Consider the following 9,908-nt stretch of genomic DNA (forward strand, 5'->3'; position numbering starts at 1 on the left):
GAAGTTTATGTTTATATGTGGGTATTGGAAAAGCAGGAGGGAGCTGAAGGGGCTGCTCTTACAGAGGTCCTGTGTTTGCTTCCTAACACCCTCATCAGGTAGCTTACAGCTGCCTATAACTCCAGTTCTTAGAGATGTGATGCCCTCTGGCCTCCTTGGGCACCTAATGCACATGGTGCAAATCAACTTACACAGGCACACTCACATGCACATAAATAAAAATAATAAATACATCTTTAAGTTTTAAAAAGTGTGTAGGCTTAGGAGATGGCTCTGTCATTAAAGATTTTTTGCTTTTGTTTTTGTTTTCAAACATGAAGACCTGAGTTCAATCCCCAGGACCCACATGAATAAGAGCCAGCATGGTGACATGTGCTGTAATCCCAGCATTGGGAGTGCAGAGGTATGCCAATCCCTTGGTCTTGGTGTCCAGTCAGCGTGGTCCATTTGGTGATAACTCCAGCCAGTGAGAGATTCTGTTTCAAAAAGTCAGGGAATAGGGGTGGTTGTGGACAATAATTGACGAGTGACATTCAAGGTTGTCCTCTAGCCTCCACATACATAAGAATACGTACACATGTGTATCTGTGTACACACACACACACACACACACACACACACACACACACACACACTCAAATGGACCCAACACTGATGTTAATAAGAACATTCATAACAAACCTGATGGACCATATAAACCCCAGCACTGAAGAAGCAGAAATAGGATCAAGAGTTCAAGGCCAGCCTGGGCTGGATAGTAAGACTCTGCTGAACAAAATGAAAAGAGGGATATGGGAAAAGGGCCTGTTGTGACCACACTATACCAGAAACTTCTGTGTTTTTCCACAACGTCAGAATTTATTAGATAACGATAAATTCACAGATTAAGTATTGGCCTAAATTTGTCAAGTGGCATTGAGTCCCCTGAGAGCTGGCTGGTGGCAAACACAGGTTCTTTCATTTCAATCTTAATTACTGATACTAATTCTTAGCTCATACATTACATATACCACATGGTGTGCTAGCTATTTTTATGTCAACCAGACACAAGTTATAGCCATTTGAGAGGAGGGAGCCGCCACTGAGAAATGCCTCCAGAAGATCTGGCTGTAGGCAAGACTGTAGAGCATTTTCCTAGCAATCAATGGGGGAGGACCCAGCCCACTGTGGATAGTGCCATCCCTGGGGGAGCTGGCGGTGTTGGGTTCTATAAGGAAGCAGGCTGAGAAAGCCACAAGGAGAAAGCCTGTAAACACCACTCCTCTATGGCATCTGCATTAGTTTCTGCCTCCAGGTGCCTGCCCTATTTGAGTTCCTACCTTGGCTTCCCCCAATGGATTCAAGATACATAAGTCAAATAAACCTTTTCCTTCCCAAACTGCTTTTGATCAAGGGTATGTTTTATAGCAGTAATATCAACCCTAACTAGAGGCAGAAATGAGAGCTAGCACAGTAGCTGCAATGGTTAGATAAGACATTAGAAACCCAATTGGGGAGCTACTGGAAGTATGCAAAGCTGCTGTGGGGTCACAGGTCCAGTCAAGCCACAGGGTTGAGTTGAGCTGCAAAGAACAGGACCCTGGAGACCAGGTGCAGGACCAGATCCTGATGGATGAACAGATGATTGGACAGAGGTAGTTTAAGTGGATGACATCAAACAGTAGAGACCAACTTGAGCTGAACTGCTGGAGTTCTCTCTCTAGATGTTAGTCCCTTGAAGCACACACTGGAGAGATCCATCTGTGTGATGGTTTGAATAAGAATGGACCCCACGGGCTCATATATTTGAATATTTGATTTTCAGTTAGTAAAACTGTTTGGGAAGGATTAGGAGGTGTGGTCTTCTTGGAGGAAGTGTGTCACTAGAGTAGATTTTGAGGTTTCAAAAGCCCCCACCAGTACTAGTTAGCTCTCTGAATCCTACTTGTAGATAAGGATAAGGGCTGTCAGCTACTGCTCCAATGCCATGCCTACTGGCCCACTGCCATGCTCCCTGACACAATGGTCATGGAGTCTAATCCCCTGCAATTGTGAGCCCCAAATTAAACATTTCTTTTATAAGTCTCTTTGGTCATGGTGTTTTATCTTAGCAATAGAAAAGTAACTAAAACGTCTGGTATGTTGACTAATTCTCCAGCCTGGTTCTTCTGGGATCTCTTTAATGTGCTCATGTGCTCATATGTCCTCAGTCCATTTTGATAACTTTATAGATAGTACCTTTTATTTGTAGAGTAAGTTATTTCTCAGTCTGTGCCTCAGGGGTGGCAAGGGACAGATGGTGTCTACATGGAATACAGAGTCACTTTGGATTCAAGTGGAGTCAAATGCTGCTTTGTTAAATCAAGTCACCAGAGCAAAGCAGAGTCTAAGAGCCAGTGTTTGTTCACATAATACAGACTCATTTAGAGCAGGACACAGCCTGATGTTCACAGGAATGGAGGGATGGAAGGATGGGGAGAGTATTGATTTTGTTATTCCTTATAAACACAGACATTGAGAAGGGTCACAGCCCAAGTTCTCTTCATCTGTTAAGAACTGTAGTTTGGTGACAGAGCTTCCATTTAAATCCCCTTAGGTTTGACTTTGTCTTCTGTTGTGATGGATATTTTGTGAATCCACTGTGAAAGGAAATCAGTGTAGATCTGGGAGAAGATAATTTTATTGCTTCCTAAAATGTCAAAGATTACCACTTTTGTATTCTGTGAAGTATTCACTCACAGTGACTCGTGCTTTTTTTTCTGATAGCAATTAAGTTAAAGTTGCAAGAACCTGTAATTTAGGCTCATAGTTGACTCAAATGGATTTTTTAAAATGTTTATTTTTTCCTTTGCTTTTTCTACAGATTCTCATAATGAATTAAATGCAGGGCTCTCTTTCTTGATTATTGCTTTAGAAAGAAATTGCCATGCCTCATTACTCATCTTCAAAAAAGAGATAATAGCACATTTTATTGTAAGATTTTTATGTATTGCTAATGTCTAGAAAACTCAGCAGATTAATCCTCTATACAAGGCAAAATCCACTGGGCAAATGGGACATCAATACCAGCCCATCAATTGCAACCTGAAAACTTTATAGGAAAGGCATATAGAAACCCAATAAGGAAAGTATAAATGTGTTATCAGGATTATAAAATTATGCCCAAAAGTTATTGAAGATTGATCTAAGAACCATGAACCATGCTATTCAATAGGTAATTTTTTAAATACTAAATCATATAAACTACCTTATTGGAGATGGAGAAATGTGGAATTCCCCCCTAAGATTATGCCCTGAGATTGTAAGGAACATCCAAACTAAAGAAGATCAATTATTCACAGGCATCTAAAAGACAGACATGAATTTTAAGGTGTAAGTTTGGAAGCATCTCTGAGAGGATAGGACCTCATTGACCCCTGGACAAGTTCTGAGCCTCTCAGACTCTGGATTGGAAAAGCACTGAGTGCCACAGCAGGGACATGGCTCTCAATAGGGCATACAAGCCTATATGGAGTCACACACTGTGGAAGTTCCTGGCTTGCTTTCTGCACGAAAAGGTCCTCTTAGAAGATCCAAGTGAAGTGCCTGTTGGTACTCAGCCATTTAAATTTTGCCCTCCAAATCCAAGCTTCCTCTGCCCATGCCACCTGAACACTCTTGGTTGAGCCACAAATCTGACCTGTGTAGATGGCCCCAGTTACTGTGGCTTCCAACTGGGTTTGCTCTTATGACCAGTCTAGATAGACGAACAAAGGCCAGAGGTTGGTGGGGTTGAGTGTTTCTAGTTCCTTCTTATACCAGATTTTGATGCCAAAGACCGTATCTTCCATTAAGAGGAGCTCCTAGGGAGCTAGGACTCAGTGGTTAGGAGCACTGGCTGGTCTTACAGAGGACCTGCATCCCAGCACCCACATGGTGGCTTACAACCATCTATAATTCCAGTTGCAGGGGAATCTGATGCTGTCTTCTGGTTCCTCGGGCATTGCATGCATGTAGTTCATAGACATACACGAAGGCACACACATAACACAAATACTTTTTAAAAGAGATACTCCTAAATCCAGTTCCTGCCTTGTCTTTGGACATCCTTAGGCTTGATTTCTACTCTTGGATCTTGACCTATACTCTATACCACTTCTCTAAACTATTGGGAAGGAACCACTAAAAAAACTCTCCAAAGGATATTGTGTAAAAGAGGGACCTCTTTCCCCCACAACACTCATGCCCCAGAAGACAGCAAAACAAACACTAAGCACAATTGCAACATTAATGAAGATCCAGCCAAGATGTTACTCAGGACACCCAGAGACAGTGTCACATATATCTCAGTAAAGGACTCTGATGTTGAAGTCCTAGCCTTGTCTTATGAGAAGCTCATCTGATCTTTATTGTATCCATAACACCCTGGTGAGAGCTGGAGGCCCACAATTCAGTCAGCCATCAACACTTCAGCCAGGACTTCCTTTGAAATGCCTTTTAATGAAGTACATAGAAAAGTTTGTATTTGCCACCAGATCCCAGGGTTACATAGCACTCAGGTTTGGGAAGGTGTGCACTTGGCCTTGAGTGGAACAGCCAGTCCTGCATCTGCTCTTCAAGAAAAAGACAGGCACATGTGGACTGCTTGCTCGCCATAAACTGAAGGACAACACTTGCTGTGTTAAAACCACACTTAGCTTGGAGCATGGTATTTCAGTGGGTATGGGTTCATAAGCTCTGGGGTTAGAGAAAAGGATCGGTCCAATTAGGAAAGGAGAAGAGGACAATTTCAATATCGCCTTACCGGAAGTACTTTAAATAAGAGATGCCACATCCTCACATGGCAGCTTGTCATGTCTGGGAGACACAAAAGGAACCAGGAAGTGTGGAAGGCAGTGTTTGGGCTAAGCTGTTAAGAGAGGAAAGACTGACTGATGCTAAGTGATCCTAGTAGATGTGTTGGGGTTGGGGGCATGCAGTCAAAGGTCTGGAGGATTGACTTGGAATCCATGTGGAAGTCTGGTACTCCTGTTAGAATTCAGTTCTAAGTCACAAAGAAAGAGAGCGTTTGAGAGCCAAAGTCACGATTTAAGTTCTAATTACTATGCCTTAGAGATCCATCAAACAAAAATGCCTCTGATCTGCAAGCCCCTTGCCCAAGGACAGATAGTTCCTGAAATGCCAGAAGCTAGTCTAAGTTAGCATTGCTAAGTTCCTCATAGACTCAAGAAAGAACATATAGCAGGTGGGCATTGCCGGGGACAGGATAAAGGTGAGGGAGTAGTCTATGCAGCATGCTGAAACCCGAGTGAACTAATGTTTACCAATTCCAACTGGACGTGACAAACTTTATTCTTGATCTGTGGTTCTCACCCTTCCTAATGCTGTGATCCTTTAATACAGTTCCTCATGTTGTGGTGACTCTAACCATAAAATTATTTCACTGCTACTTCATAACTGTAATTTTTCTACTGTTATAAATCATAACGTAAATATATGCTATGCTGCTGTGTGGGGTCACAACCCAGAGGTTGAGAACTACTGCTCTTGATCAAGACCATATGTTCAGAAGAGCAAAAGTAGAGACAGAATATACACTTGGTTTTTATCCTCACACAGGTGGTGGCTTTGAGCTGTGTCTTTTCCACATTGGCTATAGTTGACCTCACTATCTTATCAATTGGCTAGTCTAAAAAGAATTGGTGCACAGGAAATGAAGGAAAAATACAGAGGTTAATGCTCCAAAGAGAAAGGGTCACTGTTCCAGGCCTTCAAATTCCCAGAATACAACAGTGGGCCTTTGTGTAAACAAAAGGTTTTACTGGATGGGTTGATTATAAAACATTTGTACAAAACTCTTACAAGGTGAGGGAGATAAAAGATTTGCATTCCTTGTCCTAAAAATAAGTTTTGCAGTATTTAATAGAAAAGATTCATATTTGATGTTTCTTACACTGCCCAGAGGCTCTAAAACAAACAAAGCATAAGAAGAGCCTGGCTTGAAGTACACACGCAATCCCAGCATGCAGGAGGCTTAGATAGGAGGAGGTAAATACAAGGCCACAGCCAGGCTAAGCACAAGGCAAGGCCGTTGTGAGAGGTAGGGGTGGGGGGAGTGTTAGTTTCCACTGGAGCAGCCTGCCTTTCCACTGTCAGCTGGGACACATGCACCCCTTAAAAGCGCTCACAGGGCACAGCTCTCCCTCTTGCCTCTTGCTCTTCTCTTACCCCTTGTTTCCCTTGCCTCTCTTCTTCCTCTTCCCTGTTGCCCGCCTGCCTACCTCTCTCAAGTACCCACTCCAACATGGCCTTTCCCTCTTTCCCTCTCCTCCTCCTCACTCCCCCAATAAACCTCTTGCACTAACTCTGTTGCATGTGGCACGTTTGCTTAGTACCCACTCCATCTTTCTTTTTCTTTTTTTTTTCATTACAGGGGGTCTTCTTCTGGTGAACCTGTGTGGAGGTTTGAATAAAAATGGCCCCCATGGGCCCACAGGGAGTGGTGCTAATAGGAGATGTGGCCTTGTTAGAGTAGGTCTGCCTTCCTTGGGGGAGGTGTAGGTGTGTCACTAGAGGGTAGGCTTTGAGGTCTCAGAAACTCAAGCCAATTCCCTTCCTGATGCCTGCCAATCCAGATGTAGAAGGCCATATGCTCCCTGCCAAGATGATAATAGACTAAACTTCTGAAACCGTAAGCCAGCCCCAATGAAATGTTTTCTTTTATGAGAGCTGCCATGGTCATGGTGTCTCTTCACACCAATAGAATCCTAAGCAAGATAGCCTGTAATGCCAGCACTGAGAAGGCTGAAGCCAGAGACATCTGTACCAGACCAGCCTAACTACATAGTAAACCTTTCTCACTGTGTGTGTGTGTGTGTGTGTGTGTGTGTGTGTGTGTGTGTGTGTGTACATAAATATGGCACATGAGATCAGAAAGCAGGGGTGGTAGCCTGTCCCTCTAATCCCAGTACTAAGGAGGCAGAGGATAGGCAGTCTGGACTACATAGCAAGTTCCAGACCAACTAGGGCTACTTAGTAAATAAATAAAATAATATAATAAAAAAGTAAATAAATGAAAACAAAAGACAATATTTTTGATCATCAAAACAATGTTAAATTTAGGCTGGGGAGACAGCTTACTGGTCCAAGTACTTGCTCCTCAGGCATAAGAAAATGAATTCAGAACCCACTTAAAAAATGGGTTTGAATGAGAATGCCCACTAATAGGTTTTTTGTCTCCCTGATAATAGGTTTCTCCACTGATGCAGTAAGTCAGATCAAGCTGCATTGAAAAAGTGTAACAACAGGTTTATTTGAGCAAAGCAACTCCTGGGCAAGTTCTCCAGTCCCAGAGATGGAGGCCAGAGAAGCCATGCACACAAACAAAAGCAGGGAGATTTTATAGGTTGTAGGTGAGGGGTGATGATATGTCCACCACAGGGCCATCCTAGTAGGATTATGGAAGACAGTGGTGCTGAGGTTGATGTGGACTACATAGACCTGGCTTAAGAGGTTTCTGTGGGGGGAGGAATATTATCAGCTGGCTTTTGTGATATTTTGGCAAAGAATGTGGCTGTTTTAGTACAAATCCAAAAATCTGCAGGAGGCTAGATTGAAGAGTTTTGGATTAATGTAGTTGGTAGAGGAGATTTCAAGACAGTCCAGTATTGACCATGTCATATGATTATTAGTTATCACTCTTATGCAGATCTACAGTGAAAAGGAGCAAGTAGGGTGAAGAGAAATACAAAATGCATTGCTATTGTTGTTTTGTACTCTTTGACTTTTTGCGGGGCCCAATACCCAGCTCCCAAATAAATCACACACAGAGACTTTCTTATGAATGCCTGGCATGAGCTTAGACTTGTCTTCAGCCAGTTTTTCTTAACTTGAATTATCCAGTCTACCTTTTACCTTTCTATATACCTTTCTTTACTTCTTATTCCATGTCTGGCTGTGTAACTGGGTAACTGGTCCCTTCTTTTCTTGCTCCTTGATCCTCTCTTCCCAGATTTCTCCTCCTATTTATTCTCTCTGCCTGCCAGCCCTGCCTATCCTTTCTCCTCCCTAGTTATTGTCCAGTCAGCTCTTTCTTAGACCAATCAGGTGTTTTAGACAGGCAAAGTAACACAGCGTCACAGAGTTAAACAAATGCAACATAACAGAATGCAACACACCTTTGCATCATTAAACAAACATTTCACATCATGAATGAATGTAATACATCTTAAATTAATATTCCATAGCAATTTGAGGAGAAAAAGAGAATCAGGAAATGTAATTAATGATGGAGCTTAAGTCCTGTGTTCAAGAAGATAAAAAGTTTAAAGAAGGGCTTGATTCAAAATGAACAAAGGGAGTGGTAACCTTAGGATAAGAACCTACCCAGCTAATCCTGCAACTCATGAGAGGAAAAGGACTTAGGGATTTCCTCCGCCTAAAAAAGACCTGAAATATTATGCAAATGTAATTAAAGAAAGGGGCCAAGCTCCGGCCCCAGCAAGCAGCAAAACTTGGCAGCTTCAGCTATGTGGTTCTGGCTTTAAAGTAAAGGATACAGGAAATGAGTTTTTGCAATCTTCCTCTGCAGTTAAGGAAAGCTACCAAGGCTGGGCCTATGACAGGGAAGTCCCTGGGTGGAGACCCAGAGAGGTCATTGCATGGGGCTGTGAAGGCTGAAGCCTGGACTTCATTGGAAACCTTAAGATTTTGGAGATACCAGAGCTGTGGAATACCTGCCACAGGATGGGGAAACAGCCCATTAGAGACAAGTGTGTTTCAGTAAGTGAAGCTGGAAGGAAGGAACCATCGAATGAACCTTGAACATCAGACATGGAGTTACAGAATTTGGATTTGGTCCCACTGGTTTTTGGTCTAGAATTGGTCCAGTATTTCCTCACCATTACCCATTTTATCCTTTTTGGAATGGTCATATATATTCTGTGTCACTGTATGCCGGAAGTATGTGACCTACTTTTTGAGTTTACAAGGAATTACAATTAAGAGATTGCCTTGAGGCTAAGGAAATACTTTGAACTTTTAAACAGTGTTGAGACTGTGAAAGACCGGGGACTTTTGAAGTTTAACTAAATGAGTTTTGCATTGTGATATGGCTACAAGCATAAGGGAGTAGAATATAGTGGTTTGAATGAGAATGGCCCCGATAGGATCATATGCTCGAATGCTTGGTCCCCAGTTAGTGAAGCTGTTTGGTAAGGATTAGGAGGTACAGCGTTGTTAAAGGAGGTATGTCACTGAGAGGGGGGTTGGACTTTGAGGTGGCTCTCAGCTACTTCTCCAGCACCATGCCTACCTGCTACCAAACTCCCAGCCATGATGATAATGGACTAATCCTCTGAAACTGTAAGCAAGCCCCCAATTAAATGTTTTCCTCTATAAGTTATTTGGGTCATGGTGTCTCTTTACAGCAATAGAACAGTAACTAAGACAACGGGCATGGTGGTATGTGGCTGTAATCCAGTGCTGGGCAATGGATACAAGATCTGAGAACCTTACCGACCAGACAGCTTAGCCAAAACAGGTTCAGTAAGAGACATTCATTTATAGTTACTCAATTCCAAATGTAACCACTGGGATAAAAGTAAAGTAGGACATGCTTATCATAGAGTTTTCAGCATCCAGCTTTCTCCATGTGTCCACTTATTCCTGTCTACATCAACAGAAAACCAGCCCCCTAGGCCTCAAAGCTTTTGAGCAGTACACAGAGAGGTAACAGTTGGCAGCCTGATAAACTGCAGAAATGGTGGCAATAGCTATTGTGTAGGTGTAAATATTAGGAATCTTTTGAAGAGACATTTGTCTCTAATGCAGAAGAAGGGGATTTTTAACTAAAGGATTGCGTTCAGCTTTAATATAGAAATGGGAAACAGGTGATGGATATGTAGTGGATCAATAGAAACTCCAGTACACTTCAAGCTCTGCATTGCATA

The sequence above is a fragment of the Cricetulus griseus genome, chromosome 3 (assembly GCF_003668045.3).
Source record: "Cricetulus griseus strain 17A/GY chromosome 3, alternate assembly CriGri-PICRH-1.0, whole genome shotgun sequence".
Classification (NCBI taxonomy): domain Eukaryota; kingdom Metazoa; phylum Chordata; class Mammalia; order Rodentia; family Cricetidae; genus Cricetulus; species Cricetulus griseus.